The following is a 27,331-nucleotide window of genomic DNA, read 5'->3' as shown; positions in this document are numbered from 1 at the left end:
CAGGTGGCTTTTGGTTGTCACTATTGACAATAATAAGCATTCACTTTATCGAAGAATGAAAATAATGTAAACAATGAGTTTCTGCTAAAAATACAATTCTTGCTTGCTGTTTCTCTGTTATTACTTTCCCAAACAGCAAACAACATCAGTCATTGAAGACAAACTGCTGTGCTATGACAGAAAATATATGCTTGCCTTACAGTCATGTTTTTCTTCTTTTATAATGGACATTATTCATAATGGAAATAATAAATCTTAATGACTGGTTTCAAGAAATTTGGCGTCAGACAAGTTCATATTTTATTCAATGTTTTAAGAAATGTTTTTCAGAAAAAAAAAATGGTATAGTAAATCAGACCCCAAGAAAATTGTTCATCCTTATAGGTTCCCAAGCTCTTCAGAGATGATCATTGAGACCATGAGGTTTGGTCTCATGTATGCCACAGGCTGCTGACTTTTTCCATCACCAAATTAAAAAGTGGAAGTATTAAATGTCTAGAACTACATCATTTTATCAGCCCAATGGTAGAACAATCTATTTTATTTTCTTGGGTTTTTTTCTGATATAATTTGCTTGGGATTTTATAAATGTTGAACCAAGAACTAATTCAATCATGGCTATTATTATATATTCATGGACTGTGATACCCTTATTCTCCTTTCTCCTTTTTTTAACAATTATAACCATAATGTCAAAATGGAACCCGGTATCTGTTAAAAAAAAAAAATCGAATAGAAAGAATATAGGACCATTTTGTAGCAGTGTTATAGGTGTGTTGACAGGATTTACTTGTAGTAAGGCTGTGTAATAAGTCAATAAATATATAAAAATAGAGACCATATAAAGAGTATTTAGACTTTTCCCCAAAGGGCTTTTTAACCCAATGTGTTAATCCTTCTATTCTACTCCTTGTGCTCAGCATTGAGCTGAACAAAGTATAAATGCCAGACTGAAAATTATGTTTTCCTCATGAAAAGAACACTATTGATATCCAGGGATAAATTATTATATTTCTTGTCACATTAAATCACTGAAAGAAAACAAAAATATGAAGCACATAATAATCTAGTAGTCAATTTTATGCCCTCAAACAAGGAGAGGAAAATATAAGATGATTGGAGTCTGGAGACAAGATTTTCTTAAAATTAGAGTAGTGTTAATAATGAAAGAAAGAGGAGACGGAACCACCTAAACAACATCCCTTATGTGAGCCTGACCCCTGTTAAATATTCACATCCTTAAATTAGCCTTAGGTTTCTTATTTATTAGGTCAGTTGGTCACCTCAAGAGAGTATTAACAAGAATGAACAGAGGTCCTGAACCAAATACACTGGGATAGTTTAAACTGAATATCTCTTTAGCATGGTTATACAGAGAAACCATCTTAAACTTGTGTTTCAGAGCTGGAATTTGCTGCACCTGGCAGAGGCACAAATTGTTTTCATTCCAAAGATGATCGGTTACACATATTAACATTTCCTTTTTAACCAAGTATTTTTACAGTCAGAGCATTTAGAAGTTATTTGGAAATCACAGTTCAGTTCTTTTCTCAAAGAGGATTTAAAACCCTTTGCCTTCTACAAACAGGCTGGGTGCAGGGGTGGAGATGACCTGGCTCATCTTCCTGAAACTCTTCCATGTTCCATTAAATGTCTGCTCATGCAGGAACAGTGCTGCCAAGTCCAACAGCAAGGTGCTCACCAGAGAATGCAGACTGCTGATCCTGTCCAACAGCACACGGGATGTCTGTGAATAAGGATCACAAAAATAACAAAGCAGTAAAATATGAAAGGTGAGCAACATTTAAAAGAAAATATTTATTTTTACTGTTTTACTGAATGGTTTGGTTTGGGTTTTTTCATGATATAGGATAAATTGGTAAATAAAATTCCAATGTGTTTAACTATTTGTCCCAGTTTGAGACAAAATTTGGAAGGAAACTTCCCAAAGGGTAGCACTGCTGTCTGTGAACATTATTGTCTGTGCATGAAGTTATTTTCATATATTTTGCTAAATATTTGATTTCATTAAAGTGGTTTTAAAAAAATATTTAGCTTCTGGGTAAATACCAAACCACACAAACATTAAAATAAAGATAAATTCATAGAATACTTATTTACTTCTTCAACCAAAACAAGGAGTGATGCTGATGTTATGAAATGGAATGTGAGGAAAAGGAAAAATGATAACAATGAATTTTATTTTCTGTCCTGTAGCTTATTTTATCTTTTTAGTTATCTATACTTCTACAACCAATGTGTGGAAGTATTCCAATTGCCTAAATAAGGATAAAGGCTCCAAAAAGAATTAAAATGCTTGAAAAAACAATTGGAACACAGCTTGCTACTTAGAAATTATAAAATCATTCACAATTCCTTTCTCATTTTTTGCCAGTTAATAAAGCAGGCTAATAATTTAAAAACTAGTTACCACATATTTTCTCCGAACACATTTATTCATCATGAACATTATTTGCCTAAAAAAGATGATTAATAATATAATCTACTTTTCTGTGAAAATGAAATTTGCTCTGGGTTGGAAATTCAACAGGCACCATTGTACATGAGCCTGACAATTCAAAGCCACTTATGTGGACATTTCTCTAAAAAGTGACTCACCAAATCCTTTCTTGCCACACTTCAGTGACCTCTCACTTGTTGGAAATTCTCTGCTGAAATTAGCAGAAAATATTTGCCTGCAGCTTGTTGTGTGAGCAGGTCTTCTACCTCATTAAAATATTTTGATAGGCCATGGAAATGTTCCATTCAATGCCTCTTGCATGGAGGAATAATGCATCAGCATTGATAATCAGTTTTTAGTCCAAAATGCTTATGACCAATGATCATGACAACTCTAAGAAAAACCTTAATTTCAATTTGAAACAATTATTAAACTGCCAACCTTTACCAAGATCACCATAACATTGATACTTATTGAAATATAACCTTACACTGAAATATAACCTTGTGACAAATCTTTGTTACACAATGAACACAATTCACACAAATTTGCTGCTTGTTCTTTATAGCAAGTTGTTAATAATAAATTTTAAAAATGATGAAAAGACAAAAAAAATAATCGCTTAATTGACATTATTTTAGATGCATTTTCTGTACTTAAGTATTTCTGAATATAAGACCTGTGTGGAAGACTTGAAATGTTCTTATATTAAACAAAAAGTTTTGCAGTGTTTGACAATATTGAATTTTCAGGACTGCAGAGACTATTCATAGAAGAAGCTTTTCCTCATCAAAACTATGGAGAGCAACAATTAATTTTGAAAACAGGAAGCATACAATCCCTTGAATCAGCAAATAAAACAACAAAATAGTCAGCAAGCAGCCAGATCACTCCTGGTTTTTATCACCAGAAGAGCAGAGGGAGCCTGAGGGATTGCTGGTGAACACATTGGGTTTCACAGAACAGCAGGGAATTTCACCCAGTTTATGTTTAACAGGAAAACAATTTGTAGTTTGAAAATTCTTTGCTTAATTCAGCATTAACTTTTCCATATCAAAATGACTGTAAGGGCTGGAGATGAAAGAGCAGAAACAGTTCCTGGCAAGGACACACACACAAAAATCATATGGTTTGGCATTTTGGTTCTTTTGGTTTTGTTTCTTTTTGTAAGCATCAGCTATGGATACAAATCTGCTGGGCTTTGAGTCATGGAATAGCATTTTAGAAAACACTTGTGCAACCTCCAACATTGAGTGATTTTGCATGAAAATGGCATCAAATACAATCTGCTCACATGCTCAGCCTGCCCTTTGAAGCAGACAAGCCCATCCTAAGTATCCCCAGCTGAGGAAAAAAAAAAATCTTCCATTGTTTTTCCAGGAGGCAGAGGTTAAAAAATATAAAAGAATCCTGCCTTCATAATTCCTGTTTAAGCCCCACTCTGGTAAGTTTTTTTGTTAGCTCAAATAGCTTTGAAGTAATAATACCTAAATTTCAGTTAAGTAGAGAATGTAAATGATAGAATGATGCAAAAGGTGTTAGCTTTAGTTTTTTAACTAAATCCCCAAGACTTAAGTTTTCAGAGGTGACCTGTGCTAAGTGTAAAATAATGTTAATAGTTTTTCATCTAGTGGATCTGAATTCAGGAAGGAATCTTTAGTTATAACCCTTACATAATTTAAAATTAAATTTTTCAGATTTTTTCCTCTTACTGTAGGTACATTGTAGGTATAATTATCAGTATATTCTTTAGCACTTAGAGCTCTGTTCATTATGGAAATCCCTATGATTGATTCTTAACAGGAAAAGAGAGGAGAAAGGAGCAGAAAACTACTGTGAAGTCCTGTTAACAGGTGTGTAAACATTCAAGAGACAGGACAAATGAAGAGCTGCCTTTCAAAATTTGCTTTGAGACATTCTGAATTTGCACTGCATGCATCAAATTTGTTTCTATTCTGAAAAAACTTCATGCACCAATTGTGAATAAGCCATGCTTAAAAGTAGTAAATTCTTGGAAGAATAAGATTTTTTTAAGTACTGTTTTGAAAGGGCAAAATAAGAACCACATAAAACAAACAAAGAAGAAACACCAGAAATTGTTTTGAGGAGTCATTGCAGTCCTGACATATGTAGGTTGAAGTTTATAATCTTCCATAGACTATGGCTAGTTTGTTTAAAATGGAAAAGGAAGAATTAAATATAGAAATGTAAAGATCATAACAAAATTAAATAAATTAGAAACATGGGAATCAATACTGACTTTCTGTCTTTAATGCATTCCAGTTCATCTTCTCATTTCATGATGCACTCTAGGTAAAATATTAGCTTAGTTTAGAATTTACCAGTTTAGAAGGTTTTCATTGGGGTCTTTTCATGAGTTAAAGAGAATTTCTTGTTTAATTATCACTGGTGTATCTTAGACACGTTTCTTTTCAGCAAGCTCCAAGACAATAAGCAAATTACAGCAATTTATGTGTGTCTAACCACAGCAGAACCATAGGCTGTGCTGTTTCCGTAGGAGGCTCTGTTCCACCATGCTGTGCATTGTAGAGAGAAGCCAAAGCACATCAACTTAATGGAGAGGAAGGATGATCATGTGCTAATCCTTCCCCCTTTCTCACTGTGTAACCATCAGCAGTCCCCTTGTAAAAGAAGAAGGAGCTGAAGTCAGCCCTGCAAGATGAGCCTACCCGTACCTCTATGTGACACGGTTCCGTGAATAATTTATGTACCAGACACAGATCTTGGAGCTGCTAATCTTTCACAGAGCAGCAGTCAGAGCCCACATGGGGGCTGCAATCACCATCTCCAGAGCCACATGGCACAGCTGCCCCACTGACACCACGGAGAGCAAGGCAAGGAGGCGTTCCTGCTGCCAGGGTTTTCCTGGCATGGGCAGATGAAGAAGGCTCAGAGCTGTGTTCAGACACATGGATTCCCCAGTTCTGGCTCACGCCCTGCACAAGCTGCCTCCTCTGCTCATGGCACAGCTGAGATGCCATGTTCTTCCCTCTCCATCACAATGAGCCAATTGCTTATGGTAAGGCACATGCAGACAGCTAAAAATCAATTGTCAGCTCCACTCTAAGAATATTGCTGAATCAGTGATGCTGCACATTGCAGTAACGCTGTGTCTGGCCACAGATCTCTCTGGGGAAACTTTCCAGGTTTCACATATTTTCATCTGGAAATGGGATTACACCTAGAGCATTTCGCTGCAATAAATAACATCCCAAATAATATCCCCCCCAAATCTCCCTTCTCCTCTTTATTATTTTGTTTGGGGATGGTTTTTTTCTGGGGTTTTTTTGGTTGGTTGGCTGGTTGTGTTATTTTTGTTTTTGCAGGACTGATTTCATCCATGTTAATAACCACATAATGAAAGAAATTACCAGGTTTCAGGAGCTGTGAAAATACACTACATGTTGCCAATCTCTAAGGGAAGGATTTTCAGGTACCAAGATTCTAAAAATCAGTAATAGCTCAACGATAACTAATACTTATATTAATGTAGTGCCACTATATAATTATTCTGTGGATATTTGATTGCATATCACATGAATCATTTACAAGGGAATATTTTTCCCAGTTGCATGCCATGCAGCAAAAAGCACACAACTGGTATGTGATAAGGGCAATGCTAATATGTAAGAAGGAAATAGGTAGGATCATTACACTTCTGGCCTGGAAGAAGAATGGAGAATAGCTAATTCTTCAATTATTCTTACACAGTAATTTCTAAGTTATGAAACTCTATCGAGTGTTTTGATTTCACATATTGCAGTCATACTAATTTACAAAAAAATAAATTGTGACAGTGCTAGTTAGAATTGTTGCAATTATATGATTTTCGTTTGGGGTAAAATGATAAATCTTTATATTTAGGGTGATGAAAAAGCTGGAAATTGAGTGAGAAAAAAAGCAAACATTAAAATACTCTAATTGGATAGGAAATAGTTAATAAATCGTGTGTCAGTGTAAGAGTACTGGCTTAATGAAGTACAGCAAACTTGCAATTATCTCTTACCTACAAGATCACCTTGATTTATGCTATCAAAAAAATGTATTATTTTTGAGCTTAAATTGAGAAATACAATGTTACAGAAGGAAAGTGACCTTCATAAAAGAGAAATAGGTTATGGATAGCAAGGAAATATTCTTTTATATAGTGTTCTTCTGTTCTTTAAATTTAAAAATCTCAACTTCACTTACGTAAACAAACCTATGAAAGGATTTCCTTGAAGTCATCCCCACTGAACATAATCAGAAATTGAACTGGAAATTGTACAATTAAAATGCTCTTAAGTAGACCTCTTAATGATGAAATCAGAGGACTGAACACACATTAGCTTATTAATCCTTACCAAAGTGCAGACTGGAACATGAGACCTAAAACCCACACCTTCTTGTTGTCACTGTGTTTGGGAGAACTGCTACAATTCTTGAAACAACATTCCATGAGGATGTGTATCTTTACGTGGTACTAGATAACATTTACATCTTGTGAAATTGTGGGACCTGCATACATCTTCTCCCTTGAAAAGATTTTCATTGACTTCTAGTTTTATGTTTGCTTCCATTTATGTAACACTGAAATTAAAAATTTAAAAAACAAAACAAAACTAAAAAACTTCCCTTCCCTTCCCTTCCCTTCCCTTCCCTTCCCTTCCCTTCCCTTCCCTTCCCTTCCCTTCCCTTCCCTTCCCTTCCCTTCCCTTCCCTTCCCTTCCCTTCCCTTCCCTTCCCTTCCCTTCCCTTCCCTTCCCTTCCCTTCCCTTCCCTTCCCTTCCCTTCCCTTCCCTTCCCTTCCCTTCCATCAAATTCCATTCCTTTTGTTTTCCTACATTGTCACTGTTAGAGCAGTCATCAATGGGAACCATGCTTATTGTGTTTTGGGGGTTCTATTTTAAAATACAATTATTTTCATGTAAAAATATTAAACAATCTGTTTTTCAGCATAAGAAATATGTAGGGAAATTAATATACTCATTAAACTTCTTAATTCAATGATGGACAAATAGAACTCTGTGTGATCATGAGGGAATAGTCCTTGCAAGATTCCTGTGGAGTAAGGTAGACATGGACAATTAAAGCATGCAGGAGATTATATAAAAGAAATGGATGAGTTAACTTTTATATAAATATTTATTTAAAGCACTAAATAATGTAATATTACTATACATTTCATCAGGTCTTGCTTAAAAGATAATAAAAAAATATCCTAAGCCTTTTAATGCTCTCAAAATCCATTTAAATGTGTATAAAATAATACCTCTAACTAGAATAAAAACATAAAGATAAAACCAATCTGAATTTAAATTATAACTTGACATTTTTTATTTATTCAGTTAATTTGCCTCTGTAAGGGAGACATTATTCTAATTTGCAGGTTTGCATATTTCAGGAGCAATTTGCACTAACATCTCAAAAAAACATTTTTAACCAAAAATTAAAATGCATTCACCATAAGCAACTATAACCAAGTTATCACAGTCATAACATTTTTTCATAAGAATTTATTTCATTACAATAAATTGTTGAGCTGAAACCAGAGTACTTAATAAATTTGAATAATTTCATTTAGAACCAGATATCTAAAATAAAATTAAAGAGGCAGATTTCTTGGACTTCAAGTCAATATTTCCAAACACTTTACTTGAAAAGCGCTTCCATAAGGATCATTTCTGCAAACTCAGGTTTTATTTTTGTTTAGAACCAAGCTCATACAGCTTATGAGCTCACTTTCCCTGGAGTAGTGATTCAACTGAACTACGTTGGGATGCCAAATGCACAACAGTAGAATTTATTGCTAGACACTGAGATTTTTACTTGAAAGTTTTATACAATCTCTTTGAATATCTTGGTTACTTGGAGATGGGACATTTTGTCAACTTCATGAAGCTCAAAAAATTTCATATATAAAATATTCTTCATGACCATCTATTAACAAACACATGCTTTAGAGTAAAACAAGAAGAGAAAATGAAAAATTAATTAATTATTGTGCATCAGTTCATTTTGTCCAAAGAACATTGACCAGATTCAGAACTGTAGTAAGCACATTCAGGTCAGGCAGTAAACAGCATAAAAAACAGCTTAAGTGAGCCCTGAGGCTGCTGCATTTTCAGCTAAACATGATTTGTATAAAAGGAAAAGCAGTTCTCACCTAATCATGGTCATGCCTAATCCCCCAGTGTCTCCAGTGAGTGAGTTGGTTGCTTGTCCTACACCTGCACTACCAAAAAGCTTTTCCCTAAATAATGCTAAATCTGCAAAATTAACTTTCCCCTTTTCACTGGCCAGAGAACACTTCTTCCATCATGAATATTCCTATGCATTGCCCAGTCCAAAGCATCACAAATCCACATCAGTGGCTGGACATGGAGCTTTAAAATGCCCTATTAAGTGAACCTCATAGAAGGTTGTCTTAGGCAAGCACCTCAACTTAGTGAAGGAACATCTCAGAACAAAGACTTATTAGCAAAAACTTCTCCCAGTCAGTGATGTGTTTTTGCCGTGTCTTTTGAAACAATGTTGCCCTCTAGCTTTCAAGGAATGAAAATAAACCAGAATAATTTAAGAAAACGCATTATGTGACTTGGAAGAGACCAATCCAACTTGGAATTTGTCTGTATATTTTTTATTCAACTGAAATCTTTGGCCTCACTGGGAGTTTTTAGCTCCAACAAATCAACATTTCAGTCAACAGCCTGAACAGGATGATGAATGAAATAAATTAAATTACTGAAGTCTTCACCTAAACAAGAGGGATATTACAAAATGGTCTCTGCTCCACTATTTCTCTTATCAGATTTTTTTCTTCTAAAAGATTGTATTTCAACTATGAGATAAATATATGCTGGGTTGTCTCCCATGGTATGAAAACTCAAACGATGAAGTACCTGAAGGACTCAAATATTTGAAATTCAATTTCTTCATAAGTACCTTTGAATTTCAATGGATTTTAATTGTAATCAGAAAGCATACCTCACTCGAAATGACAAATAATGATAAGAAAACTTGTCAGAATTATATTCCAGTTCCAAGGGGAAAATATTCTCCTTCACTGATTGATCAAAAGCATCACTTCAGGGATAAAATTGTTGCAGTTCACCTTATTGAAAGAAAATGCCAGATATCAGAGTTGTCCTATTGCTCATTCACATTCCTTAGTTCAAGAACAGTGTTCTGTGTATGGAGTAATGAGTATTACTTAGACTGCATTTTGGTTTCCACTCAATATTTGAGCATTGTTGAAAGCAGAGCAATTTCTTTTAGTCATTGTGTGTCTCATCCCTGAATATCTTCTAAGATAATTACTACTAATGACTCCAAAATCTTTTCTTGAACAGATGTAAGAGCTTGTTCCAGAGAAGGTTTAGGACAGCAGGAACTCAAAAGTCTAAAAGATCAGGCACTTTTTCAAGTAATTGATATTCAGGCAGCTGTGGTACAGTGGCTGAGTTCAGTGAGGAGAAGAGGAAAGGAGCCCTGTTCCATGGGTGCAGTGCTGCTGGTCCAGGATAATCTCTTCCCCATGAAGAGTAGTGAGATCATGATGGAAGAGAATTTTTCTATTTCCTGATCCTATAGGGAATGGGCCTTCAGATCAAATATCATTCTTCATGAAAACTTGTTTTGGTTTTTTTAAGAATTTGGATAAATATATACACATATAATTTCCAGGGTATGAACTCATTAAATTGGAGACATCAGTTTGTTTTCATTTAAACTAAGACAACAGTTTTTGTGTTAATCAGATAAATTACAAGTTGCTCTAGTATGAAATCTGGAAAGAGTCCTAGTTCAGATTTTAATTCTATTTTGCTGCAAATAGCAAAGACTTTCTCATTGTTTCACTTGATGTGAATGTTTATTGTGGTCAAAGATAGAGAAAATTGAAACTTCCATAGGTTGTTAATATAAATATATTTAACAAAAAAATTTAGTGCCTGTATCAATTGTCAGGTGGGAAGAGATCCTTCTGTTAGTCTCTTGTCTTGTCATGTCAGCTTCTTACTTCAGGTAAGAGAGAAAAGCTACTTGTTCCTTTGGTCTTTAAAACAAACATAAATATATAAATGTAGTAAAATTGTAACACTAAAAATTATTCTTAAAAATACATTTCTAGATAACTTGCAAAGTAAAATATTTTATGCTCTTTCTTGTAAGAAATCAGTGTGTGAATTTTGGAAGCAAAAATAAAAGCTTTTTGACTATCAAAGCAAAATTGATAAAAGAATATGTTTTGGCTGACTCCCCTTTATTTTGAGGCAGCTGTTTGGTAGCTTTTTATTTATCCATATATTTTTAATTTTTAAAGTTGAACATGTTTAAACATTTTCCTGACATGTCTAAGTCCCCAAAGTCTGTATCATCATGAGATTGACTGTAAAGGATAAGTTTGTTAACTGTCCTTAGTGTATAAGTGGATATAAAGGGAATTTTCATGTTAAGGCAATGCTTTCATTCACATATGAAAAAAATTAATGGTGAAAAGGGTGAGATTATGTTTTAAAATTATCCAGAACTACTAATGAAGGTCTTTACTATAATAACTCAAAGCCACAATTTTAATTTCCTCTAAGCAGTTTCTATACTCACAGATTTGACCCAAGAACTCTACAATAGTTTAATGTCTCAATTGCCTTTATATAGATTTTCATTCCTTCATGGCTACAAAAAAGTATTTCTTTTGCTTATTTGCACACAACGGTTTTCCCCTCCTCCATGGACAGCTCAATACATGAAGGATTTACATTTCTAATGTCTTACTCATGTAAGTAAAGGAATGCAATAAAAATATGAGGCATCCTATTTTTTTCTCTAATTGTCCCTCAAATTTATGTAAATTTGCATCTCTACATAGTTATTCACTGAGCATCTGGGAAAAGCCAAGGAAATCTGTTAACTGATATAAAATCAGAGTTTTTTGCTTCTATTTTCTCTCTCCAACATCATATACTTCAGGAACCCTTCAGAGTTTGCTGGAGGCTAGTAAAATTATACACAGCTGTTCTTTTTCCAGTAAAATTGAATACAACAGCAAAGAAAAATCTACCAGAATGGATCTTGTTTACAAAGAACTAAAGAAAAAAATATTGTAGTTAAAGCAACAGGCTTTAAACAAAGAGCAAGTAACTCAATAGTAACAGAAATGAGAAATGATGAAAGGAAAAATAAACCAACAACCAACTAAAAAAACCCCAAAACCAAAACCTTTAAGGGAAAAAGAAAACCAAAAACCCTTTTCTTAGACACAATGACCTAAGGAGGAGAAATACAGTACAAACTTTTAAAATAGTTATTTTACATCTGGGGAATAGCACATCAAATAAAAATATATTCAGTAAGAGCCATTTCCTTTCCACAAGAAATAATGTGCTGCCTTTTTTTTTTCCTTGCCAATCATCTGCTATTGTTCTGTCAGAAATAATACTACCAAAAACTGTTGACAAAGTGAAGTCTCCAGGCAAATGTTCTACAAGTGCATTGTTAGGTTGATTTCTGTGAATAAATCACCCACCCAGTTTGAGAAAGTGATATTACACTACCTGAGTCACACCATCCACCTATCTGTCCCCAGGTTTTTTATGGGAGCTGCTCACAAATTGTGATAAAATAAACAAGTGCCTGGATTAGATATAGATTTTTTAAAGAGATGCTGCATTTGTGCATGTTTTGTTTTGAACTCCACATTCTTACAAGAGGTTCTTTAATAAAATTTGTAGAATATGTTAATTTTTTTCTTTTTTGTCTGTCAGTAGTATTTATTTAATCCTTTTTTCCAAACTCGTGTAAATTCTTCCAGAAAGACAAATAATATGTCACTTGTAAACAACTTCTCCCTTTTTTTGTGTTTACACAGCCTTGAATATAGTTACAGAGAAACTTCACAGAACTCTGAATTAAAGATGAAACACATGAATGTGGCTTATTTTCCTACATCTTTCTAGGGTTGAACAACAGCAAAAATGCCCCTTCTGGAATAGAATATAATTGTACATAAAAGCAAACAGCTGGAGTTCATGAAGAAAAGAAAATATAGAAGTCCTGGATCTGTCCAGGACAGGGTTAGTTTTGCAGTGGGCATGGTGGGGGATAAATGAGTGAGTGACTAGTGGTTTGGAGTGTTTCAGTGGAAACACTAAATTGGGGAACATCATTCCTAAACTATGATAATAAAGAGTAGCAGGAATTTCTGCCCTCCAGAAAATTCTGGCAGTAAAAGTAAAAGCAAAAAATTGCAAAAGTCTGATATTCTTAAGGAAGAAAAGAGAGAATTTAGATATGTGAGAACAAGCAAATGTAATTCAGCACAACAATAACATAAAAACTAAAATTCACTTGTACTTTCTATAGCATAATAAATGCTCTATATTAAAATAAATGAATGAACATATTGAATATCTAAATTTGAAGTAAGCTATCACATCTACATTAGCATAAAGTCAATTAAAAACAAAATGTTCCAAAGAACTCCACTGAATGAAAATATTTGCACAGCTTGGAAACTAGCTTTTGGAATCTGTCATCTCAAGAAAATGTTTTTAAATGGAAATTCTCCTGATATATTTACTGCTTTTAACAAAGGGTTTTCATTATCTGGCCCTAGACAACAGTTCTGCTTCATTTTGCTATGCAAAACAGATATTAGATGATAATTTTTAATATCTCACCTTTAAGAAATGTACCTAGAGATGACTTACTGAAAATGATTCAAATAAAAGTTCACTGCATCCTAAATGGAGACATCTACAAAGTGCTCAAACACAGCTCCAAACCAAATATCATGAACTTTTTCACAAGAAACTGTTTAAAATATGCTGAATGTATCTGCCATAGTGAAACACAATAAATTGTGAGATTACAGATTGAAAGATCTAGAAGCTTAAAAAAATTTTAAGATACCATCTTAATAAGGAAGTCTTACATATATATAAAAACAAGATTTATGCATTATATTACATTGTTGAGAAAGTTTCCACACTAATTTAATTTCATGAGGGGAAATAGAAAGTTGATATACATATGAGAACAATCCACTTACATTAGCAAAACTAAATTCTGGAGATTTTTGTGCAATAACATATAGTTAAGATGTTGCACAGGTTTTGTAAATGTAGCTGCTTTTTCTTTTTTTACATTTTGAAGCAAATATCATTTCTGGTACCTTTTCTTCTTTAGGTCAGGTAAATTTCACTTCTTCAGATGTGCCTTGTATAATATCTCATTGGTATGCAATGCAGTAATATTGCAAGGACATCTTGGAAATGAGATAAATAACTTTAAATATAAAAGACACATATATTCTCTTTCTTGATTTTTGCTTTAATTATAAGCAATCCCTTTTTTCAGTATTTATATCTGAGTGGGACTTCAAGAGAGTTAAATGGCTGAAACAAGTAAAAAGAAAATGACCTATAACTCTATAGCATATCTCAATGTATGCACATATCAATATAGATATTTTTAGCTTATACAGTTCTAATTAAATTAAACCAAATTTTTATCAGTATGCATTTTTGAGTTTGCTGATTCTGTTTCTATTTTAAATTTTATCATCAAAGTAATTCCTAATGGAATAAGTGCAGCATAAAATGCAAATTATCCTGAAAACACAGCCAATATAAATGAGAATTAACAGACAATATATATTTTATAGAATGTGTCTATGACCACAGGATCTGAAAATTATGTCTGGCTTTTTTTTTACCTTCTTGTATATTTACATTTGATAGAAAAGTATAAGTAAATATTTCCTAAAAGGAAACAAATGTATAGTACACAAAATCTTAACTGGTTCTGAATGACTAATCTATCCCTGTGGAGTTAATATTAATAGCATAATACAGAAGTTATTGAGCACTTCAAAGCCTCATGAAGCTTGTGGAGAGCATTAATGCTTTGCATCCCTTAGGAACTATAAAATGGAAGTCAGTTCTTCCAGTGTATACCTTCACACTCCGTGCTGAAATCAAATATAAGCTGTGAAGTTCACACACAGTCAGGACGCAGGTATAGAGCCCTGCACTAGCTAAACCTTGCTTAGAGATTCAAAATAAAGATTTAAACATGTCATCTCCACGTTCTCAGCTCCAGAAGCTGGCCTCTCTAAAGGCTTAAAGCCATAGCAGGTATCCTAGGAGTGCTCCTGCAGCAGGGATTCAGCAGGCTCACCAAAGGTGCACAGAGGCTACACTTGCCAAAAATGACATGGGATACCAATCTCAAGATATCCAGTGTGGATGTACAGAGGTTGACATGGACACATCCTGCCTAGGTTCTAAGTAAACCACTGTAAACATAAAGTCTTCTTGAAACCAAAACCAATTACTCCCAGTCAGCACATTAAAGTAATAAGCTGAAATTTGAGGCTAGGTATAACTTCTGCATGCATTAGCAGAAAGCTTTTTCTGCAGTCTGTCTGCATTCTCAAACTCCTTCTCACCACTTATTTGGAGAAAAGTGTTTGAATCTAGGCTTGTAAACTGATTAGATGCCCCTACCCAATTGTTTACAGTGTGTGCTGGTTTCACATGGAAGGAGGAAGGGGTGGATTCGCCTCAGGGAAAGCACCACGAGGCCGGGAACAGGAGGGCTGTCCCATCCCTGAGGGCTTCCCCTGTAAGCTGCAGGGATCAATCAGAGAGCTGATTTGGTACTGGACAGCTCAGGAAACCAATTAAAAGTTATTTTGCTTTCATAATATGGATAAAGTTAACTATGTCTCTTTTGTCTTCCGGTCTCTCTGGAGGTAAGCTGGCTCTGGCTGAGGCACCGACCACATGGCCCCGGCCCTGGCCCTGGTGGCCCCCGGCTCTTTGCTCGGCTCTTGGCTCTGCTCCTCTCTCCACGTGGCGTGGCCGAGCAGGGGGATGAGGAGCCACCAAAGGCTCTCCCTTCCCTCCCCCCGTTCTGAGAGAAGAGGCTTCCAGCTGACCGCGTGGCTTCTTCACGTTCTGTATAAAATATTAACTCTTTTAATGCCTGGGTAAGATTCTCGATCTCCTGAGCTCCCCTGAATGAGAAAAAATAAAGCAAGAAGTCTACAGAAGTCAGAGGAATGAAGATAAAGTTCCTGATGGGAAGAGATTGAAAAGGTGCAACTGATGAGTAGCTGAAAACCTTTTTTGTGAGCTAAGGGGACAGTGACTACACTAAAATTCCTTCAAACTGTGAAATATACTTGGAGACGTTTGGGTGCTTGAGAAGAAGACTTTTTGCCTCGGGGAAATTGAGCTCTCTGTTTTGGGACTGGAATATGAACAGAGACATTTGATAGAGAAGGAGACGAAGCTAATTTTGTTTTTCAGCAGCCTGCTACTTTTTTTTAAAAAGTAGCACCCCAAGTGTGCATCATAACCCATAACACGGCTCTGGAAGGACTGTGAGATGGGAGGAAAATTCATGGTTCTGTAGGTCTGGGCGGATGCAGACTGTGAAGGTGAAGACACCCCCTAAGCCTCAATGAAGAAAGGGACTTTTCTCTCTAGACTGAACTGAAATGATTATTTAAGTAGATAACTGACTGGAGATAACTGACTGAAGTGTTTTCTGTATGTTGTTGTTAAGAAATGTGGAATGAAGGGAGGGGGAGGAGGAAACAATCTAGGAATCTTATTCTGAATTCTTTTTGTGTTATTAATAAATTTCTTCCTATGTCCTTTTAAGTTTTAAGCCTGCTTTGCCTCTGCTCCTGAATCCTATCTTTAAAGTAAATAAATATATTAAAATTGGCAAACCCAAGTCACACCATGACACAATAATTAAAGATCCATCTCAATCTGAGTCTTGTGAGTACAGATGAGTACTGAAGTTCTTCAAGGCAGCAAGACAGTCCTTTCCTCTCTGCTTCCTTTCTAAGCACTCTTGTAGCCCCTAAAAGCAGTGAAAAGTGCCATGAGGTCTCTTCAGAAAACTACATCCATAATACATCCCAATAAATTAATCATGCATTTTTACAGTCAAATGATACCCCAATAAAATTTGCTTTTTCTGAAAGTCAGAGGTAAAATGGGTCTGAAGGAGATAAAACTTATTTCCTCTTTCAAGTTGCAGAAGCCAGATGAAACTTGTTTTTAAGGTTACTAAATAATTCTGAAAAATGTGACTTACAAATTTATCCACACAGATAAAAGCCAAAGGAAATGGTCAGAAGTGAGACTATATCCAGGCAAACCTGAATGTAGCAGAGAAATCTATAAATTCTCCTAGGTCTTTCTTTAATGGCATTAACAAATGCAAGTAGTTTGAGCTTCATGATAGGAGTTGTGCTCAGCTGACAAATTAATTTCACTATGGCAATTATGAATTGAAGACCTGCTGTTTCACCTATCATATTATGATTTACTTGAGAGAACATGAAAACAGCTTGTGTGCTTCAGTACACAGACCACTCCTATTTGATGAAAAAGGGAAAAAGGCTTTATTTCTCTGAAGACCTTCACATTTCAGAGCAGATCTTCATATTTCAAACATTCTTTAAAGACAGAATAACAACTAAATATATATTCTAATATGGCATTTCAACCAAAAGTTATAGTACAGTTATTTTATTTAATATATTATGCATTTATTTTATAGAGTATCTGACCCCTAAACAATTTTCTACAGATATTTCAGACTGGATTCTGACTCTTAATTAGCCAGATAAGCCTGATGAAGCAGCCCACAAAACTCCTAGATTTAGGACTATGGTATTTGACTAATTATGTACTGCCATTACTCTGAGTTTTTCTCCTCGCCCAATTTTGGTTTGCACGGTAAATTCTTTTGTTTTTCACAAACACTTCTGCTGGTTTAGATATCAATTCCCTCCAGGGAAAGGACTACTCTCAGGAGACTGCTGTTTATTCTGTGAGATGCTCCTGATGTGATGTCCTTGAAAGTAGAATCCAGAACATAAATTGATTGGTGTTTACTAACATGCATATTGTTGTCTGCCATCTGTTTTGTTATCATAGCTACTCTAAAGAGCTCTTTTTATATGATTTTCTTTTGGTTTAATATTCATTATTTAGGTTTTTTCTCTAGCTCAGAAATGTTATAGTCTACAGCTTTGTATCTTAGTAATATGATTCTACTGTTTATGAAATTAGTTGTGCTTTTTCTGCTGATAAACGTGAGCCATTATCAATTAACTTTTTTAGATTCTATCTATTGCCTAATACCTATTATTTAGTAGCACAGGCTAAATCTATGGGGAACTTTTATTTCTTTTCTGTGTTTTTAAAAATCCTTTTTTTTGCCACATAACTGAAATTAATACTGAATAAAACTGTGATTCAATAAGCAAATAGTACCTTTCTCTAGTGACATAAAACAGTTATTGAATATGCTTCCAACTGTATTGATATGATTCATTAAATGATGATAATAACAGAGATAACTTCATAGCTGATAGTCACATCTCCTGGTATTCTTAGAAAAGTCTAACCTGGATAAACAATCAGCAGTACAAATAAATATATATAAAGTTGGTGTTTCCCTCTTTGTTAGAAAAGGAAATCCTACCTTATTTTATAACGTGAGATTATAATGTTAAAATTTTATTCTTTCAGAAAATGTCTCATTCCTACTACAAAAAAACCTCACATCACCTTATTTAATCCAAAGACTGCATAAATGTGCTGTAGTTTATAATCAGTGAAGTGTTCATTTTAAAGCCATTAAAAAGATTAAAAACACCATTAAAATTACAGCTACAGAGATGTAATTCAGAGGCCTTAGAAGCTAATATTGTATTAGAACATTTTCAGATTTAAATGACATTAACGTGTTAGGTTATGTTAAAATGTATTGCTCAATGCAGTTGGGCATATGCACTCTAATTCCTACTTATATGTTAAGTAAACATGATTCAAAATATTTTCCTCCTCCCCCCTCTTCCTCTTACTAAAGAGTGGGCTACCAAAACACTGAGCTCATTCCAAAAACAAGATTCAGTTGCAAGGAGAAGGCTCAGGAACTGACAGATGATTTGGGATATCACAAATTTGAGGAAAAATGGAAATGATAGGAGAACCATCATAGTCCAGGGAATGTGTGTTAAATCTATTCTGGGTGGTATGTGGAAAGCCACTTACTTTCTGTGTATGTCATCTAAGCGGAAAAATAAACATCTTGGTATATTTAGGGATTTTACTAACAGTATTAACCTGAATTTATTCTCTTCATTCTTCATCTAGACATTCTACATGTCCTACTAGCCCATTTCTGGTTTCCTGAAAATGTCTGTTAATAGTAGCTGAAGCTGTAATTAGGGAAAGTAAATTCTTTAGTGGTATTCATCTTATTTAGCTATTTATATTTGGATATCCTTTTCAGGATAAGATTCCTAAAAATGATAAACTGACGTTGGAAAAATTTGCATTACAAATCAGTAAGTGAGGTGGAGGACAATTTGTTCTAAAAATAATTTTTAAAATATTGAGAGGGAAATTTTCAAGAACAAAGCACAATCTGTTAAGGCATTCAGTAAAAAGCAGGAATTCTTTCTCAATGAGAACAGAATTTATATACTAGAGAAAATAAACCACATGCAAACTTCTGTTGTTTCCTGTAGGGGTTACACATAAATGCATTTTAATTTCCATGTCATTAACCGGTGGGCAATAAGACTATTATGCTCAGTGCTTCCCAAATTTTCATGGTTTACAGTTGGATCTTCTTTTAACCTTGCTATTGCTTTTTCATTCTGTACAAACTTAAAATTTCCATTCACTTCAGGAGGAAATCTTGTATATCAAGAGTGAAAAAGCAGAGCTTCCAAATCCCTCTTTCAGGGGACACCTCCTTTCTTCCAGGTGTCTCTAGAAGGGATATTTTCTAGATGGGCCTCAAACACAAAAACCTGCTCAAGTACTCTTTTGTTCTCTTATGGTAGCAAGAAATTTCAAGTGTCCCCCAAGTTGTTCCATAAAACAAAAAATTTCTTCAAACCCCAACGATTTGGAGTGCCTCCCAACAGAACAAGTCTCCTAGATATTCTTAGGCTGAAAAATATATTTGTGGCACTTGAAGTTTGTATGTAGAGATTAAAATAAAGAAATAAATTAATAAATGTGTAAAAATAATACACATTTTCTGTGTTCAGACAGTACATGTATAAATTTCTGTTCAGTAAGCATTCCTTCTCAACCTCCTCCTTTTTAAAGTCCTTGCAGAATATGATTTCATTGTCCCATATCATCAAGGTTCAGAGCAAAGTGTTGCACCATAAAACTTAGGTATAAAGTTCAAAGTAAAGATGGCATTTTGAAAACAAGTGATGCATTAGTTTTATAAAAAAAACTAATGACTTAATCATTAAAACAGAAACATTCTCTAGGATCTAAAGACCTGATTCAGATTCGTGATGTAAATGCAGGGATGGAAATAGGAAAGGTCTAATGATGTTAGCAGAATAACAGCACAGTAAATTTTAGTGTTAGATAAATATTACTCAACAACATGATTGTGCTTCTTCTCATACCTTCTGTGAAGCTTTTAGCATTGCACTCATGAGCCTGTTCTCAAGTTCCTCATATTAATGGAGTAGAGGAGAAATAAAGGCAGCATAGAAATGCAATTAATAGCAAAAAATGCTCAGGCAGAGGAAAGAAGAGAAAAAAGAAAAAAGCTGAAGATTTGATCTCATTGAAATCTGTTTTTTCTTACATGGCTGCTTACTGATTTCTGCCTCTAAAATAGTCTGTGTTTTTCTACTGGTTTTATTATATGATATTACTCTAATGGAGATGAATAGAGTATCAAGAGGTTAATGAAAATGATGTGAACTATTAGGAGTACATTTTAGTGAGTTATCTAGCATAATACAGAAATACAATCCATGAATTATTTTCTTCAACACTATATACATGAAAGACAATATGAAATTGTTAAAGATGGCAATTATGAATTCTATTTACTATTATTCATATGAGAAATTGTTTATTAGGGCAGAAAAAACAGAAAAGTGATTTCTCTTAGGAACAGCTTTTACTTGAACCAGTATCCCAATCCATCCAATATAGCTATGTCCTAAATTGTATCAACCATGGAACTTTATCATTACCTGTTAATAAAAAAGCCCAAAAGCACCATTCTGGAAAGTAGAAAATATATATGTTCCTATTATTTCCAATATAGACAATTGTTACATACCTAGAATAATTCTGAAACATTTTAAAATTATATTTCAAGCATAAATGTCTGTTTCTAAAGATTAACTGAATGATATTTCAGATATTGTTTAGTTAATAAAGGACTTTGTATAAGTAAGCTATTCTTCTCAGTCCTGACAAAGTCATCACCATTTAAAAAAATGCTTAAAACTTGCAGAAAATGGGGACATTATTCATATTGATCATCATGCAGCTACGCCACTAATTCTGGATATTCTTAAAAGTGATTACATTCAATTTGTAGAGACATCATGAGTGAACTAAGCCATCAAAGGAAGAAAATCATTGTCAGGAGTAATTTCAAAAATTAAGCCTATCCTGGAAAAAAAATTGTTGCACATGGCTATGTGAACTACATAAATAAATATCAGTAGCTACCAGGAAAGCTTTTCCCCTCCTCCCCTCATTAAATTATCTTTGCACAATTGTCTTCCTTATTACTTAAAATGCTAATGAGGTGAGATAAGCAACACCACCCACGTTCCATGTATAGGGTGATAAAAGAGTCTCATCTTAGTCTCTAACAAGACTTTTTATGTTAAAATTGCTGAATCTTTGGAAACAGATTGAATCATTATTCTCTTAAACTCCAGATGGCTACCTTCCCATTTAGGTATTTTTCTTTATCACTATTATGCCACCACACGTACTGGCAGGTAATGACTATTTACCTTTCTCCCTTTTTATTTTTTTCAACTTACATTTATAGGATTTCCACTGGTTCTGCTGATAAAAATCTAAGTCAATGTCACCTCAATTAATAGTTACTCTAATGTTTATTGTCTTTAATCCAATGAAGATGGAAACCAATCATGAAGACTTTTTTTTTTAAGAGATAACATCCTCTCAAAGTCATGATAATATTCTCCATGCAAACAATAGGATAGTTATCCTTCCTGATGTCTTTTTTCTCTTCCTAACATAATTTTTGATGTGCAGACTGTACTGTTTTAGAGGAAAACAACCTTAGCCATCCATTCCCACCTCACATAAAGTCCTTATACTCCCAAAATAAAAGTCACAGGTCAATGTGCCCTTATAGCCTCTCTCAACTGTAAGGCAAAGGTGTTATTCAACATTTCCTGGAAAAATAAAAAATAAATTTCAGAAGAAGGTCTTGCAATACTATCTATGTAATAGCACCACCTGGTGATTTAACCTTGATGATTGGAAAAAAGCTTCATTTTCAGCTGCATAGATACAAATGCTTCTTTTTCAACTGCTAATCTCAGCAATCTTTATTTTAAATAAAAGAGCTAATCTTCACTTGTGTAAATTGAATCCAGATAAAAACAAGATTGGATTATAAAAATTAAACAAAAAGACTCTGTAATATGTGTGCTCTTCCCCAAGAACCTTCTTCATGCATGTACCTAGGGACAGCAAGACCTTTAGGAAAAAAAATGGATACTTATCCTTAATGCTATGACATTTTACTCACTTGATCTTTGAAAAGGATTCAGGTGATTTATCTGACATAAATTAAGTGCACTAAACAGAAGATCAGTAAATAAAAATACATCAATTCAAGTATCAATCTTCCACTTATTTCCTTGCTTTGCTTCAAATGACTAAAACTCTGGGATATGTCCTTGTAATGACTTAGCTGGCAGCCTGCATGTGGAATTTTAAGAAGGTTCAAATGAGAGGAAGAACTGATTTGGTACAGAAGAGCTTGGCCTTGCTGCTGAAGAAATGGGATGTTCCAGGTTAAGTTCAGCAGGAAGAGTATCTTTTATTAACACATATTTGTATTGCAGCAGCACCTTCATAACCAAGCCAAAGACCAGGACACATTGTGCTAGTCTGGCATAAGCCATTAGCAAGAAACAAACCTTGTCCAAATTACCTTATTAAGTAGGCATTCAGACATTTAAAATCCAGTCACACATTCAGCTCCCATCTTATGCAGATATACTACATCAAAATATATTTCTAACACTTGGTTTCTCGCTTACAAATAAATTTTAACCAGGCTTTACAAGACAGAAATGTTGAAAATAAATGAGTGTAATTAGTAAGAGGAAGCTATGCACTACATAAATTTTGTGCCATGCAGAACAGAAAATCAGAATTTCAGAATGACCCTGAAACTTTACCTGCCAAAATGAACAAAATATGTTTGAAGGTACAAATAATATTGGAAAGTACAAAGTGATAGATGAAAGCAAAAATGATGTATGAAAATATCATCAAAACAATTCCTAGTTCAGCCTATGCCTGGTTCATTCATTTTTCTTTATATTAAGTAAAAAAATATATAGGACAGCATATATTTTCTGATTTGGAGAACTCAGAACTTATTTTTTAATGAAATTTGAAAGCTTAGAGAAGGAAAACTATTGGTACAAGACAAGTTCTCTTTAAAATATTGGCTTAAAAAAAAAAAAAAAAAGAACAACGACAAAGAAAAAAGCAACAAAAACAGGATTAAAAAAATGTGTTAAAATCATCTGTGAGCAGCTTTTATAGTATCACCTGCTAGGTTTCTCCAAGACCACGATGCTCATAGAAGAAAGACCTAACCATAGTAATGGAAATCCTGCACAAATACATTTTATTCAGTTTCTTTTTAAAAGAACAAAATATTGGTAGCCATCTGTTAACTTGTAAAAATCTGGAGGATCATAATAGCTAAAACTTCAGACCTGTGATAGATCTGTCTAATCTTTTATTATTTATTCTCTTAAGAAATAAGAATTTTGCCAGAAATAATGGCATCTCTCAGCTTGTATGATTGCACATTCAAAAAATGGGAGACACTTTCAGGCATGATCTTACAGTAGACTGTGTGCTGGGTTTAATAAGCACAGGAGAATCTCTCAGCATTAAAAAAAATAAAATTAACACTATCAACAGGAAAAGTTGATATATAAGGTATATAGAAAATGTAAAGGCATATTAATCTAGAATTATTTATGTCAGAGTAGGAAAAATCAGAAATATGATACGGAAATCCTAAAAACAGAGCTAACCTGTAAGGTTTCATATCATCAACTTTTCTTCACAGACAAGTATGAGAAGCAGCAGCTACTGTGATGAGATCCATGGTGCACCCATATAATCAGTACTCACTGAATTTTTTTGTCCTGTGGTGTGAGAGTACAAGGGATGACTCCCTGAGGGAATTTTGGTGTTGGGATCCTCCATGAAGTTCCTGGTTCTGAAAGCACCATGAAAAATGAAACTGCACCATGAAAAGCTGCTGAAGGCAGGGGCTGTTAGCTTTGTCATGGAGCTGGAGGAAGTTTGGATCACAGAGATCTTCTTGTAGATCTTCACTCTGACCACTGGGCTAGTTTGGAAGTAACTGACATCTGTGAAGCTCCTGATTCTGCAGATAAATTAAAATATTTCAAAATAAATCATAAAGGAAATAGAAATATGAACAATAGGAGCAACAGTGAGGCCAGTGGGAATAGATTAAAGCAAAGGCACTGACTGCTGCCCTGTTCTTCCATGAAATGATGAAAAATTGTGAGACTGCTTAAATAGAATAGAGTAAGTGGCACTCAAACAGTCAACAACCAAGTGGCAAAGCTCCATGAGAAAAAATCTCACCTGCATTTTATGTAGACTTTGTCCAGTACAGTTAAAGCAAGTACAATATCTTTTGTAGTATATATATATTTTTTTTTATTTTTTTTTAAAGTTTAAGGGAGATGATTGTGTTGAATTAGTTGAATGCCACTGATGAAGTCAGGGAGACTTAACCCTGCTTGATTTCTTGTCAGTTCAAATCACTTCATGAGTGTCTCAGAGACAGGTATGGGATCTCTGGTCTGTATAACTGGCAGCCTTGGCTTGCACCTCCTCTCTGTGCTGTGGGACTTTAAACTTCACCTCTGAGGGGTTCCAGACAGGATCTCATCCTTTGTTCTTTAAGATTGCCAAATACAAGCAATGATGGAAGGAATGTGAAAGTCTGTGAATGGATTTTTTAATATTACTTCTTTCAAGAAATTTTTTATTTAAAAAACTTCAGTTCTTGTTTATTTCTGTCAAAACAAATATCAGGATATGTAATTACCAGAGACCTTTTGTATAGGGTCTTCAAGGAAAGTTGCAGAAGTTACCATCTATATTTGTGTAAACACAAAATCATCCAAAAAATACGAACGTGTTAAAGAGAATTCACCTCTCCAAGCCATGACAGATATTAATCACTAATTCCCTTTACTTATTGAATCTCCTGCTATCCAACAATTCAAGCTATCTGTTCAAACTTTATCAAGTTGATCATGTTCAAGCTTTTCTAGTGTATGTTAGCACAACAGTGCTTTGCTCTCTCCTCTGGCATTTTCCTCTGTGTTTCAAGTTTTGATAACTATCTAAATGATGTTCAATGGTTTTAATCCACTTGGGAACAGTGTGTCTATGCACAAAGATTTAAAATGATAAGATTAAATTGTTTAAACCTCTTTCAAGTTATTAATGGAGTACAATGAACACTTGAAAATGACAGCTGTAAATTTGAAATCCAACTTAAGTGTGAAGAAAAGATTAATTATCTTAATGAGTTTCAGACAACATATGAACCAGCTTATGATATGCATATGGCATATAACCTGCATCAGATTTTTTCCTTTCTTCTTTACTTTTATTTTACTGTTATGCTAATATTTATGTACTACTTTTTGGTTTATTTTTTATATGGGAAATACTGAAGTTCACATTATGAAAGTTCAATGCACATATTTATTAAAATTCTACAAGGCTTTTACCCAGTGTAAGGAAGGAAGTATTTGCTGTGTTTATATTGTTGCATATTTTCTTATAATATCCCATTCCACATTTTATTTTTATTCATACATCTACAAGAAAACTGCAATAAAATTTTCATGCAACAAAAATACACACAAATCCTAGCCCATAACTTGAAACAAATCCAAACCTTAAAAACTTGAAAGAAAACAAGCAAATTAAAAGATCTTTTTGTCAGCCTATTTCCATTTTGCACATATTTATGCTTCCTGTTCCAAGCTGAGATTGGGAGAAAAAGTGTGGAAATATCATAGTGAGTAGCCATCTAACCCAACCCAATTCTAACAGCAAACAAGTAACCAACCAAAGGAAGAAGGGGAGGAAAGATTAAGAAAATAAAATTTTCAGCCATTACAGAAAGAAAAATCTCCATCTATCATCAAAAGTATTTTGTGAATACTTCCAATGACACTGTTCATCTTTTCTTCATATCCACAATTACTAAAACAGCAAATTTGTACAGATGAGATGCACAAGCAGATACTCTTTCAGTAACCTGTACTACTTGTCTAAACTCAGCTGGACTGGAAGTTGCCCCAAATTGCATAATATAGCTAAATATTTTTGCATTGTGATTTTGCCTTTTCACAATCTCTGCATCAGCTTAAATTATCTCAGGGGAGAAAAATTTCATTCTCAAGACCATTCAGGCCAAGACTATGCCCACTTGGGACTCCCAGCTCACCAAAAATTTTAATGATGTGGAATCTTGTTAAGATCTATCCCAGATGATTATCTATTCTTCCTGAAAGCAGGAAGAGTTGATGGAAAAATTCTCTGGAGTGCAGCATGTTCAAAGGACACAGGGGTAAGGAAAAAAAGATTAATGTATTGGGTTTGCATGGCCAGGCTTTGGTAGCACTGGGGCTACAGGGGTTGCAGAGGGAGTAAGAGATGGGTGCCTGAAATCCAGCCAGGGTCAACCCACCAGAGCTAGAAAAAATGGGTAGAGAGAGAGTGCAAATGTCTTTCAGGTCACTTCATGTTTTCTCAGAATAACTGAGAGCTACATGTCCTCCCAGTTTCACTGATAATCCATTTTTCATGCAATTGAAGTAGGCATAACCAGAAGATGGGGCAAGAGAAGAGGTCGTATTTCAGATTATTTTCTTTGAGACAGCCAAATGGAGAAGTTAGTGGAACATAGGGTAAAGTTCTGATATTGAATTGCACAAGTATCCCTCACAACCTTCCTGTCCAAGTGCTCTTAATTTGCACATGGGTAGAATCAGAGTATTTCATGGTGCATTCCCAGACCTGGAGAAGTGGCTGAAGCCTTTCTGAGGAGAAAGGGAGAAGGATCACATTTAACCTTGGGGGGAGACAGAACATCACTGTGTCACAAACCCCTCTGCTGCCTTCTGGCACAATCCCATCTGGTAGCATGATGCCAAAAACTTTAGAATTATATAAGAATATTAAAATTATTTATTTGCTTGTATTTTTAAAATTATCAAATTAATTATTAAATGTTTTATATTATTTAGTTATTTATTTTTAAAAAACAACTTTACTTATATTAGTCACACACAAAATCCAGAAATATTATTCATGTGAAAGAACTGCACACCAAAAATGTTAGTAAAGAATTGTTATTTCAGGCATATTTACTCACTAGAACAAAATCTGCCAAGTTGTGGGAAGTAATTAGAAAATACAATATATAAATTGGCAAGCTGTCAGACTATGAATAGACTAGTATCTTAACCATAATGGACAAACTTGTTTAGCAAAAGTAAACTCAGAAAATAGGCACTAATATGTAAATATACCACACAGAAAGAAATACACACTTTCACAAGCTGAATGCACTTATCAAGACATGTCCATGAGTTTGGAAAACACAGGAAAGATTAGGACAGTTATTGAGTGTTCAGAGCACTACCTGTCAGATAAAAAACATTCTTAGGGTTCATTTCTAAATTAATGAAGTGAGTTT

Source organism: Erithacus rubecula, assembly GCF_903797595.1.
Source record: "Erithacus rubecula genome assembly, chromosome: 5".
NCBI lineage: Eukaryota > Metazoa > Chordata > Aves > Passeriformes > Muscicapidae > Erithacus > Erithacus rubecula.
The sequence above is the reverse complement of the archived record's forward strand: the minus strand, read 5'-3'. Positions refer to the sequence as shown.